Raw genomic sequence first — 13,562 nt, forward strand, 5'->3', positions numbered from 1 at the left:
GGCACACAGAGGAGGAGCTGCAAGAGGGGGATTTCTCAGAGGTAGACTGGCCTGTGCAGGAGGCAGATGAAGCAGACTTGGAGGTGCTGGGGGAAGAAGCAGGACAGGAGGAGGAGGAAGAGGGTGAGGCTGAAAATGTGGAGGAGGATGATGCAGATCGTACAGCTAGTGGGAGGAAAGTCAGGTTCTCTTATGAGGAGAATATGGCCCTGGTGCGTGCACTCTTGCCCCTGTATGACCGCCTACTTGGTCCTCACCATCACCGCACAAGTGTGGCAAGGAAGAAGGGGATGTGGGACAATATCACCTCCGCGGTAAATGCAGTTAGCACACACAAGATGAGTGTGCGCAACGTCAAAAAACGATACAATGACATCAAGCGCCTCCTCAAAGCCAAGCTTGACCTGGAGAAGAAAGAGGCCTGTCGCACAGGAGGTGGCCCTAGGCAGGAAGTCCGCTTTAAGGCCTATGAGAGGCTGCTACGCCGAATCATCCCACTGGAAGTGCTTCCCGGCATCCACATTGCCGACACAGACAGGCCCCCCACTCCACCGCCAACTGGTAAGTGTCCACACATGTCAACTACACATTTTGCTATGTCATGTGCGCATGCTATGATGGTGGTATGCTTTATGTGTCCAAAAGATTGCTGTGTGTGGAACTACATATCCCAGCAAAATCACATTTTGCTAGCTTGCATTGCTAAATAATGGACTTTGCATTTTGCTGGGTTATGTAGTTCCACAGATCCAATTAATGTGTGCTGTCCTAATCACTGTAGGGCTGCAGTGTACTTGATTGTTAATCCATATCAATCCTCTGGGTAGTTGGAAAAGCACTTTACAGTCACTTTTACATGTCTAATCTGCTGGTCTTTCCTGTTATTTGCAAGTGGATTCAAAATATTGTTCACAGTCATAATACTGAAATAACCACTTCAGTTCAAAGTGTTCACATTCCTTATGTAATCATATCAGAGTAAAAAAGTTTGATTTAGGTAAAGTTTTTATCAGCATATTTGAAAAAGTGACAGTTAGGTGCAAATGATCATAATGGAAAATGTCTTCTTCTTTCAAACAGCTCCATCTCTGGAGTCCCAGCCTGCTGTTGAGCAACATCAGCCACATCCGATTGTTCACACTGTCCAGTCTGCAGGTGAGATATCATAGTGTTACACACACACATTGCACAATTCACACATGGCTGTCCCCACCACAGTAGCCTGTGCCAATGCATGAGCAACACCTAACCATTCCAACTAAGGTAACATGACCCACCATACACCAATCTGCATAGCATACTTACCACTCTTTTCTCATTTGTAGGTCCTTCACAACCGATGCCTGAACCTACGGATCCCATGCAAACTATGGACGACATGAGTGAAATCATCCTTGAGACGGTGCCATCGTTGGAACCTGCACAAAACCAAGCACACCCAGTCCATGATGCCCCCTATACGCAGTCACATAGGCAGCAGCCCCTAATGATTGCAGCCACCAACACCCCCACTAGTGCGGAGGAGTTGGCGCAATCCATCCACATTTTCAAGGGGAAACAACTCGCTTTTCTGTAGGTGCAGACCACCCAACTAGAAACCGTTAAGGGGTATGTGCGTAACATAGCTCTGCAAATGAGACGAATTTCTCAAAGTGTGCGGGCTAATGTAGGGACACAAATTCGTCTTGTCTCCACATTAGACACACGCTTAGCAGAAATTGGCCAAGCCATTCAGGGGCAAACTACTAATTTTAGAGCACTAAATGCCAATATGGTTGAACAGACCCAAGCAATTAATGGGCAAACAACTGCGTTGATGTCCCTACAAACGCAAATCAGCCTCAGTGCAACTACTTTGTTAGGTCAGCACCAAACCACATCTACCCAAAGCAGTAGTGTGTCCTCCACACCCATGAGTGGGTCCCCACTACTCCCCCACGGCGTAGTGTCCGTACTAGGGGTGGTGGTGCCACTAGTGGTAAGGGTGCTAACACCCGGGCTGTATTCAAAAATGAATAATGTTGTTTGCATTTACATGTGTATCATGTTCTTTCTTTTTTTCCTTCACTCATGCAGTGAATGTTCCTGAAATTTTTTTATATGGTATGGCCTATGGCTAAATTTTTCTGCAAGTAAAAATTATTTGCATCCAGCAAACTTGTTGTCATTCTTTACAAATGATTACCCACACTGTTCTATTATGTATTGTCAACTAGTGATATTTTAGCAGCCACGGGACTTTGGGTTGTGTGTGCTTATTTGTCATGGAATTTTAAGGAAATAGTCACATTTGAAGGGGATAAGCATTGGGAATTGCATACTGTATGTAGGCGGCACTTGTTTTGCTACATTTCAACCACCTGAGATCACTGATCCATGTCACCTCCATCCATTAAGCCTATGTTAATTTGTATTTGCCAACATTTGTACACACAGAAAACTACAGTACTTACTTTACATTGTTATAGGTGTTATCATGTTGCCAGGCATAAAGTATGCTGTGGTGGGGTAGCTTGCAGGTGTTGGCCATTATTGTTGGTCTGCTTCTGGGCAATTAACATGGACAGGGAAAAATGTAATGATACCAATGTATGTGTGTTACAGGTTCCCCTTTACTATTCATTGTACACACAAAAATTACCTGTGAAATGCTGCAGGATCATCTGTGTACGAACCACATCCCCCCTTCGTGTACTTCGCACTACAACATCAGTAGTTTGAGCTTCCTGCACGACTGCTGCAGTGGCCACATATACATAATTTGGTTGACCCAAAGCTATGTTATGCAGCAAGCCTGGACAACCAAAACCACTTTGGCAGGGTGGTATAGCAGTGTACCTGCTGACCTGTCCAAACACCGAAATCGGCTTTTCAGCACCCCAAAGGTGCGTTCCACTACATTGCGGGTAGCAATATGTGCAGCATTGTAGCGGTGCTGTGCAGGGCTTTGTGGGTTCCGCAGAGGTGTCATGAGCCACAAATGACACCCATATCCTGAGTCACCTAACATGTAAAGGGATTTGGGTGGTCACATATCATGTGGGTAATTGGTACATAATAGTAGCAGCCTATACTACATTGTTTGGGCTGGTATAAACAATTACAACAGAAATGACTCTTTATTAGAAGGTTACACACATGGATGTTAAAGAGAAAGACATAGGTAAGCAAACAGCATGTAAACAGTGGTAAGTGACTTACCAAGTAGCCAGCCCTCTGGCATGGTGTGGTTGTGGAAACGGTCCCAGAGAGCTGAGTGCCGCAGGATATAGGCATCATGGCAGTTCCCGGGGTAGCCTGCAACCACACTGAGAATTCTGAGGTTGGCATCGCAGACCACCTGCACATTGAGGGAATGTCTGCCCCTGCTATTCACATACACATGCTCCCTCACGTGCGGGGCCCGAAACCCAATGTGGGTGCAGTCTATGGCTCCCAGCACATTTGGAAATGCTGAGAGCCGATAGAATGCCACCTTCAGGTCCTGCCCCTCAGACTCACAACGTAGGAATGTGATATATGTGCGCCACAGCTTCTTTAATGCATTTAACACTTGAGAAAAATGTTCAGAGAAAGTGGCTTGTGACACCCCCAAGGCCCATGAGCTCACAGACTGAGTGGAGCCTGTGGCAAACAAGTGGAGGGCACACATTAATTTCTGCAGCCCAGACACTGCATAGTTGGCCCCCCCACAAGGGTCCAAATCATCTCTCACCTGCTCATATAAGTTCAACAGGTTCTGTCGGTTCAACCTAAACATGTCCACCACCTGCTGATCAGAGAGGGAGTCCAGGTACACCCTAGCACGGTACAGACGAGAAGCACGGAGTGGTCGGGGTACCTGGATCTGGTGGGCAGCATCATCCCTCCTGCGTAGCTCCTCCAAACGCCCCAGCTCACACACTAGCACCTTTAGTCCACTCTGCAAAATGTCCATCTCAAACAGCCTCACAGGTGTCCATAATCATGTGGGAGTATATGTAGGGGAGTTAGTAAGTGCTATGTGGGTCACCTGTGAGAGATTTAACCGTTTCTACGCTGAAACACTGGCGATTTTAAGCAAATCGCCACCCTCTACTTGGTCTATTTTTTTGGGGGGGGGAAAATCGCATTTTGCTGCCGATTTCCAAATGCGGCAGACATTAAATTAGCGATTTGTATCTTTTTCAATGGGAAAACATCTAGATGCGATGTTGTAAATCGCCACTTCAGAAAGTGCGAATTAGCGGCAAAAAGTGCGATTTATGCAGCAAATCGCCACCCAGAAAATAGTCGATTTGGGAAAAAATGAAAAAACGGCCGTTTTTGCGATAAAAATCGCCAAAAACCAAACATCGATCTCTAATAAATGTCACCCAGAGTCTACCAATTTTTTTATGACTGTAATGCTGCCTCACCCCACAAGTATCTTAGGACATCGGCGTCCTGCGGGTGCACCTTTGGAGTGCACCCATCAATATATCTCCCTGCATTTTTTCTTATGCCAGCCCCCTGCCTTTTCCAGGCATATAAAATGAATTGAAAGTATTTACACACATACAGACACACCCATGAGCAGACCACCCAAACAGAACACTGGTCAAGCCCCCAACATTATTAGGTGCTGGCCACAACCCCTATTATTGCACATAATAGGCCCTTGATCATTTTCAGCTCCAGGCCCATTCAGACCTTAATCTGGCTCTGCCCCTACTGATCCTCCTGCGGTAGGGGTGTGGGAAGTTTTGATGTCCCACGGTTGGTAGGGGGTATTATATCAACCGCTCAGCATGTAGGGCCTGGATCAGTAATTTCCACTAATTACCCCTTTACTGCACAGATGGTGGGAAATGGGGTGGGAGAAGGGGGCATCGGGCTGAATGAAGGGGCCTTGATACATAAGTTCCAGGGTGGTAGAGGATGTTTAATATGCAGAGGAGGGGTGTATAGTGTGTAGAGTGGGCTTATTATTCATAATTTTCTGGTGGGAGGACAGCTTGCTTGACTGCAGATATCTCCAGTTCCCGGATACAGATTTCTTAGATTGTAATGGAACTAAAAATTAGAGAATCCCACCTACCAAGTGGTATTGGGGACTAGAGGATCAGAGTTCAGGAGGCAGAGCAATCTGCCAACTGGTATATAAAACTACATACTAGGTGTGTGGAGCTGGAGCAGTAACCAGCTGCTGGAAGGCTAATATCTCTGGTTTTGGGAACAGTAGAGACAAGCTACTAGTGTCTATCAAAGGGGGAGAGTCCCATCTTTTGGAATTTACCCTCAGAAAAACTTTAAGTTAGACAGAACCTGAAATATCTGACTGGGAAAAGCAATTAACAGACTTGGATGGGGACCACTGCTTTGAAGTCAGATATCTCTGATTCCCAAGGGCCGGTTTTTAAAATTCTTGTACCCATGGAAAGTGGAGACCCTCAGCTTTCAGCCAAGGGCCCTTAGACTCCTGGGGGGGGGGGGGGTTCTGGGTACTCAGAAACCCCCCTGCGTGCGCCACTGTAAATATACAGTACAGTACTTCACTTCTCTAACATTCACCAAGTCCTCAAACCCCTGTCACCTCATTTCCTCCGGCATCAACACGTTTCTGTTTGAACCTCCTTCCTGTGTCATTAGGGCACAGTAGCACCTTAGCAATCCATGATAATATTAAAATGGAAGATGTCAAAATAATATTTTGTAAATTATCCATTTTTAACATATATTACATTTATATTACATAGTTCAAGGCTAAAAAACAAAAGCACATGTAACAAATGTCAAGCATATCTAGCACACACTGACAACAATGTCCCCCTGGCCCAGTCTGCCCCTGTTTGATGGCTCCTAGAACCATGGGGCACTAGGCAGCTGCTCATTAAGCCATATGTTAAGATGCAAAAAAGACCAAAGAATATAACCCTAAGGCTATTAGCAGCTCTGGTCCAATGTACTTGAAGGATCCCAATTCCTGTGCACTATTGCTGCCCTTTGTTAGAGGTTGTGTACCTCAGAACAGGAAAAGAAAAAAAGGGAGATCATGCAGCTTACACTGACAAGTACCCTCAAGAGGCTCAGTTGTGCTCAGCATAATAATAAACAGTGTTTTTATAAATTAGAATTTATTAAAAAGACAAATTCATGTATATCCAAAGTATATGAAAATGTGGTTCTTGTGTATTATCACGGCGCCCACTTTTCTTACGTACGTTAACTTAGTGAAATCACATGCGATGTGATGCGATTTTACCCTTCCCGCTCCATGTCATTCCCGCCCCCTGTCAGATCTTGTCAGAAATTCTCTCTGAGGTGATTTTCTGTGGTGACAAGAGGTGTATTTCAGAGCTCGTGATTTTCCAGTGTTTTCCACTTATTTCGACTGTGATTTCCATTAATTTCTGTGAGATGGCAGCATCATCAATGAGCCTATTCACGCTCCCTCAGACTGAGTTGGACGCTGTCCATTTTTTCCAGGAGCATCACCTGCTGCCAGTGACGGCGACGTGCAGTAATGGGCACCACATGTGCTTGTCCATCAAGGAGTGCATGTAAAGGTGCCACATAAACGCATACCGGCAAAAGGCGAGCCTGAGAGCGGCCTATTTCTTCCCGGGGTGCCGCTTGTCATTCTTAACTCGTGAGGTTTATTTATTCCTGGTCAGAGGAGCTGACCTCAGTAGAGTATTGCCAGCGTGTGCTGAAGATGCCCAATAAGACTGTGGTGCTGAACAACGCTTGGATGCAGGAGGCCTGTACCATGGACTTGATGGCACAGCCGCAGCGCCGTATTGGTGGCCTGGGACAGATCGTCGAGGTAGACGAAAGTATGTTTGCTAAAAGACAAAGTAATGTTGGCCGCGTTTTACCGCAGCAATGGGTGTTTGGAGGCATCGTACGTGAAAGGGGGCAGAGATTCATCACCGTTGTTCCAAAACGGGGTGCAAGCACTCTCATGGCTGCCATTAACAGTAACATTGAGCGCGGAACCACCATTTACAGCGATTGTTGGTGGGCATATAGCACGGAGGAGTTGGAACGGGCAGGATACCATCAGCCCGTGTAAACCATAAGTATAATTTCGTTGACCTGGAAACTGGTGTGCACACACACAAACAATAGAGCGTCTTTGGTGGTCCGCAAAATGGCGAAACAAGCAGCAACGTGGAACAGCACGCCATAATTTGGATTCTTATTTACAAGAGTTTATGTGGCGCAAATGTTTGGCTGCAGATAAGCCAATTGAATGAATCTTACATGCCCTGACTCTGCTCCCAAAGGCAGATCTTTTACTCCTCATTTACTCCTCATTTGTTACTGTTCCTATCAATGTTATTGTTCTTATTTGTCATTGTTCTTTTTGATTATTGTCATTAATGATTGTTATATGCTCTTTCATCATTAATTCTTTACTAAATTAGACCAGTTATTCGTTACCACACGTCGTCATTACTGTGTCAGATGAATGATATCGCTGGTGTGAATGTGTCCAGAACACACCCCCATTATCCACTTCATCGTGGAGTTGATTTTATATAGTGGCGAGCGCAGGGGATTACATTACATGTATTCCACGTCCGCTCGCCACGCTTCAACTCCACACCGACATGGATAGTGGGGGTATGGAAAGGTCGAAGGGTGCGTTCCACCGCCGCTCGCCACGCTTCGGGCTGACGTGGATACTGGGGGTGATACAAAACAATGCCAGAGGTGCTTGCATCACATGTCATAGTAAGCACCGATCACATCTCATGGCATGGAAGTTTGTACAATGAAATATCGCATCGCATCGCATTTGGTGCCATGCAATCCTATGCGATATTTCATTGTATAAGCACTCCTGTGCAGTTAACATGGATATCGCATCACATTGCATCGCATCGCACAGCACTATAGACACTACGCATGTGATTTTCCTACACAGAATAGCCCACTAAGCTATTTGCTTAGTGGACGCCATGATAATACACAAGTACCGAAAATTTATATAAAAAAACAATAGAAGTGCACTTCATATAAAATAGACACAAATTACACTACAAGACAGAAAACATAAAACACACAACTGCTCTTTATATATTCACTTAATTCTGCTATGATGCTGGATATGGCTTTAGACAGGCATCAAGTGTATTAGTTGATTAAGCAAGGCATATTTACCAGTCCCGCATAGGGTCTCATAACAGTCTCCTTATTAGCAATTGTAATCCATCACTGGAGAGAAACACCTATCTGAAGAATCAGTCCACCCTCCTGTTCAAATGGAGGTATATTGCCGTTCTCATGGGGAGATAGCTGTATCAGCTGAGCAGCCTGATGATTTGCTGCTGTGTTGGTGAAGTTCAGCGGTGCTATATTAAGATGGCCCTTAACAGAATTTGCTAGTGTGTATACATTAATCTTTCCTTGAATGATCACATTATTGGTGAAATACAGCGGCTCTTTAAGTGAGGAGGATGCCCTCTCTGCCGGGAGAAGCGCCCCACTGCCCAGCGCAATACAGTCTGAGCACTAGAGCACTCAGACTCTATTGCACAGATGCAGACTTTTTGGAAAAATGGCGTGGCATTCAGTTGGTGCTGAAGTGATTTTTTTAAAATTTAAACAAGAAAGTCATTACACAAACGTAATACTTTGGAGCAGAGTCAGACTGGAAACAAAAAGTGGCCCTGGAAAGTTGCCTTGCAAAGGCGCAACAAATCAGATGTAGGCAGAACCAACACCAAAAAAAAGGCATGATTAGCTGATGTCAGCTGCCTGCTTGCTTCCCGCACAGGGCGCCCGCTGATGTGAGACACCACAGAAGTGTCTCAGATCTGTGAGCGCTTGCAAAATCATTCGATGGTCGGTGACCATACGTATGCCTGTGGGGGATCGGGGTGTGCAAGCAGCAGTGTGGGCGGCATTTGGTGGACTCGCAAGGCTGAAGCCCAGTGCTGTGCCGGGTGACAATCCTTATGTGATCCGATCTGGGTTTTGGTTTGTTCCTCAAAATTCAGGTGGATTCAGAGTCAGATTCTGGAGAACAGAACCACACATCTCTACTCCGTATAGCATACCTCCCAACATGACCCTCTCCAGGAGGGACACAATGCTGTTTCTGGACTTCTCTCTTAATCTATGTTTCACACAGGTTAATTGATAAGAAAGGTGTTTCTACACAGGTGATGGTAATCCTAAATTAAGAGTTAAATCCAGAAGCAGAGCATTATGTCTCTCCTGGAGAGGGTCATGTTGGGAGGTATGATATAGGGGGTTATTCTGGTTCACTTGCAAAGGCACATTCACTCTCTAATGGACAAAACCATATGCACTGCAGGTGTGGCTGATGTAACATGTGCAGAGAGAGTTAGATTTGGGTGTTTTATTGTTTCTGTGCAGGGTAAATACTGGCTGCTTTATTTTTACACTGCAATATATATACTGTATCAGTTTGAAGTACAAACCCCACCCAAATCTAACTCTCTCTGCACATGTTACCTCAGCCCCACATGCAGTGCATATGGTTTTGTCCATTAGAGAGTGATTGTGCCTTTGCGAGTGAACCAGAATAACCCCCATAGTACTTTAAGAAAACAGAAAGTCAGACACTTTCCCAAAAGCTTACACATGCATTTAACCAAAAGCAAGGTGTTTGTGTAATGCTGTATGTACTTCTGTGTACACTGTCACTTTTTTGCCCCAAACAGCTGTGAGAATGATACTTCCTATCCTCAGTTTGATCAGTGATCCCATTATAAAGTTTTGCTTCAGCTGCATTCAGATTTATTAAATGGCAGTCGAATGGAATACAGATAATGCTGAGGGATTGGGCAATTTGACAATGCCCTTCAGGGATGGGGAGCATCCCAGCATGCCTTGCAATGGTTTTAGCATGGCTAAAAACTGCAGCAGGGCATGCTGGGGTATTTAGATTAACAACAGCTGAATGAAACAGGTTCCCCATCCCTGCAGTTATATGATATATGTTTTACTGTATGAAGAATATTTAAACAATACGTTTATATATATTTTATTTAGAAATATTAAAATGTTGACTATTATGTGCAGTACAACAATGACCGTTACTAATCCATAAAAGTGAAGTTGATTTGAGCCTGATTTATATTCTTTAAGTTTCTGACTGTTAAGGTGCCCACAGACGCTACAATTGTACTGTGCTATGCGTTTTTGTCTGTACAATGGTTCTATACAATTTTTCTTCCAGCTTGCGATGCAATGTGCACTTGGATGCATGCGATGTGATGTGATGAACCCATGTTTGTAATGTTAAATTTTAGATGTAGTCTAAAAAGTAGGTGCAGCACGTACTTTTTTAGACATACAATTTTAGACACACAGCATCGCACAAGCCCATAAACACCATCCAATAATTGTACATAAGATGCAATTTGTGCTTAAAAAGTACAAAACGCATTCGATAATTGATGCGTCTGTGGGCACCTTTAAGGTGCCCACAGACACTACAATTGTACTGTGCTATGCGTTTTTGACTGTACAATGGTTCTATACAATTTTTCTTCCAGCTTGCTATGAGATGTGCACTTGGATGCATGTGATGAACCCATGTTTGTAATGTTAAATTTCAGATGTAGTCTAAAAAGTACGTGCAGCACGTACTTTTTTAGACATACAATATCGGGCTAATCGCATCGCACAAGCCCATAAACACCATCCAATAATTGTACATAAGATGCAATTTGTGCTTAAAAAGTACAAAACGCATTCGATAATTGATGTGTAGTCCTGAAAAGCCAAGCACCTGAAATGACCATAGGAAGCATGACCATAGTAATGTGTATTATCTGCATCCTGCATGGATTTTCTCCTTCCTTTCAATGCTTGCAACACGTCTTCCATTTACACGTGATATTGGATTGTTAAAGAAATTGCTCACATAATTGCACTAATCTGAGATAGTAAAAATGGGATCTTCCTTATGTTTTTTCATTTTGAATCTATTTCCTCTTTATTTGATTCTTCTGTTATCTGTGATGAAGAAAGAAAACGTGGCAGCAACAAATTCTTCAGATCCTAAACTAAAAAGTTCCTATCATTTTGGGAAAAACTTTCTTGGACTCGACAAGTGCAATGTCTGCATAGGGACCTCCGCGTGCAAGAAGTTTCTGAAAGAAGAAATCAGGTCAGCAGCCCATTGTACTAAATAAATATATACTGTATGTAACATAGGCAACATATTATGCACATATGTAGAGATAAAAAGATAACACACAGTTACACCTGAGTGCTCCATTAGTTTACTCTAAGCTCATTTTATTACTATATAGGTGATATTTTTCTTAATTTATATTATGAATGAAAGTATATATTCTGCACAAATGCAATATAATTCTACAAATATAATGTACAGCAAAAGCAGATATATCAGTTTGTTTATATATAAACAAACTGAATGACAGACACAGAGATAAAGTAAAGTAAACCAGGTGTCACAATGGGGGAGTTGAAGCCTCGGGACCTTTATACAGATGTGGCCAAGTACATCGTGGTTTACAACGCGCTTTTGAGGTCTCTGAGTCGCGAGTTGTAGATTGCGTTATGTCCTGCGTTATGTCCCACACCATGTAATACATAGTTTAACCACTGGGTGACAAATGTTCCACGTTAAGACTACGGTGCTGAATACAATGATGTTGCAGTTGACATTGATCTGTGAGAAGCTGGCCAATCAACATTCTTCACTTTATAAAAGAAAAAAAAATCTGTCTTCTACAAAACGAAATGTCAGGCTGCCACGCAACTTCCCACTACAGATTTTGTCCAACTTCCCACTTCAGATTTTGTCCTTACTTTAGAGAAAAAGTACTTACAGTACTTTAGAGAAAGAGTACTTGGATTAAATTAAAGCAGATCTGTTTGGTTATACATTTTGTTGGTACAGATTGCTATATGGAATCCATGCTAACCTTTACTAATGCTGGAAACTTTCACATGGTATATTATTTACGGAGGTGTCTATCATTATGCTGTACTGCGCCATGAAAACAGCGCAATCTACTGGGCATGTCTCATACTTGACTATACAGTATATTGTACACCAATGTAGCAGCTGAGATCACAGGGTTCTGTGGCCTAGCGGTTAAAGACACAGTTACTGTATACTGTTAGCAGCAATACTGGTTCGATCCACAGTGTGGTACAGGTTTTTTTTTTTTTTTTAAACGTACTATTTTTATTTTATTTTTTAATCAATAAAGTAATTTGGTGCTTTGCAAATTCCTTTTGCACAAAAAAATTAACAATTGCAGGCTGCAATTTACATGATACAGTTATTGTCGTTACATACTGTAAGTTACAAAGAATGTTTTTATTTTCGCAAGAGTAAATTTTCCACTTCAGGTAAAAATCCTTAATTTAGGGAAAGAGTACTTACTTTACAGAAAAAGTTCTTGGATTAAATCCGCAGGAGGAGATATGATCAGATATACATGTCATTGGTACAGATTGCTACTGTATAAATATGGAATCCATGCTAACCTTTACTTTTTTTTTAAATGCACTATTTTTTTTTTTTTTTTAATCAATAAATTTATTTGGTGCTTTGCAAATTCCTTTTGCACAAAAAAAATAACAATGACAGGCTGCAATGTACATGATACAGTTATTGTCGTTATATACTGTAAGATACAGAGAACGTTTTTTTCTTGCAGGAGTAAATTTTCCACTTCAGGTAAAAGTCCTTAATTTAGGGAAAGAGTACTTACTTTAAGGAAAGAGTTCTTGGATTAAATTTGCAGGAGGAGATATCAGTTATACATGTTGTTGGTGCAGATTGCTACTGCATAAATATGGAATCCATGCTAACCTTTACTAATGCTGGAAACTTTCACATGGTATATTATTTATGGAGGTGTCTATCATTATGCTGTACTGCGCCATGAAAACAGCGCAATCTACTGGGCATGTCTCATACTTGAATATACAGTATATTGTACACCAATGGAGCAGCTGAGATCACAGGTTTCTATGGCCTAGCGGTTAAAGACACAGTTACTGTATAGTTGTAGCAGCAATACTGGTTCGAACCAAAGTGGGGTACAATTTTTTTTTTTTTTTTAATGTACTACTTTTTTTTTCATTTTTTAATCAATAAAGTTATTTGGTGCTTTGCAAATTCCTTTTGCACAAAAAAAAACAATGACAGGCTGCAATGTACATGATACAGTTATTGTCGTTATATACTGTAAGATACAGAGAACGTTTTTTTTCTTGCAGGAGTAAATTTTCCACTTCAGGTAAAAGTCCTTAATTTAGGGAAAGAGTACTTACTTTAAGGAAAGAGTTCTTGGATTAAATTTGCAGGAGGAGATATCAGTTATACATGTTGTTGGTGCAGATTGCTACTGCATAAATATGGAATCCATGCTAACCTTTACTAATGCTGGAAACTTTCACATGGTATATTATTTATGGAGGTGTCTATCATTATGCTGTACTGCGCCATGAAAACAGCGCAATCTACTGGGCATGTCTCATACTTGACTATACAGTATATTGTACACCAATGGAGCAGCTGAGATCACAGGTTTCTATGGCCTAGCGGTTAAAGACACAGTTACTGTATAGTTGTA

At 42.5% G+C, this 13,562-nt stretch overlaps 1 long non-coding RNA gene across 1 annotated transcript; it reads right to left on the bottom strand.

Annotated features, from left to right (window-relative positions):
* Window positions 1–1,018: 1,018 nt before the first annotated feature.
* Window positions 1,019–3,757, bottom strand: LOC146058809 (uncharacterized). The gene is made up of 3 exons (XR_014469970.1): window positions 3,716–3,757; window positions 1,302–1,418; window positions 1,019–1,149 (listed from the first exon to the last, which is right to left on the bottom strand). It is a non-coding gene; the product is annotated as an uncharacterized LOC146058809 (long non-coding RNA).
* Between the last annotated feature and the right edge of the window lie 9,805 nt (window positions 3,758–13,562).

The sequence above is a fragment of the Crinia signifera genome, chromosome 2 (assembly GCF_055691185.1).
Source record: "Crinia signifera chromosome 2, ASM5569118v1, whole genome shotgun sequence".
Lineage (NCBI taxonomy): Eukaryota > Metazoa > Chordata > Amphibia > Anura > Myobatrachidae > Crinia > Crinia signifera.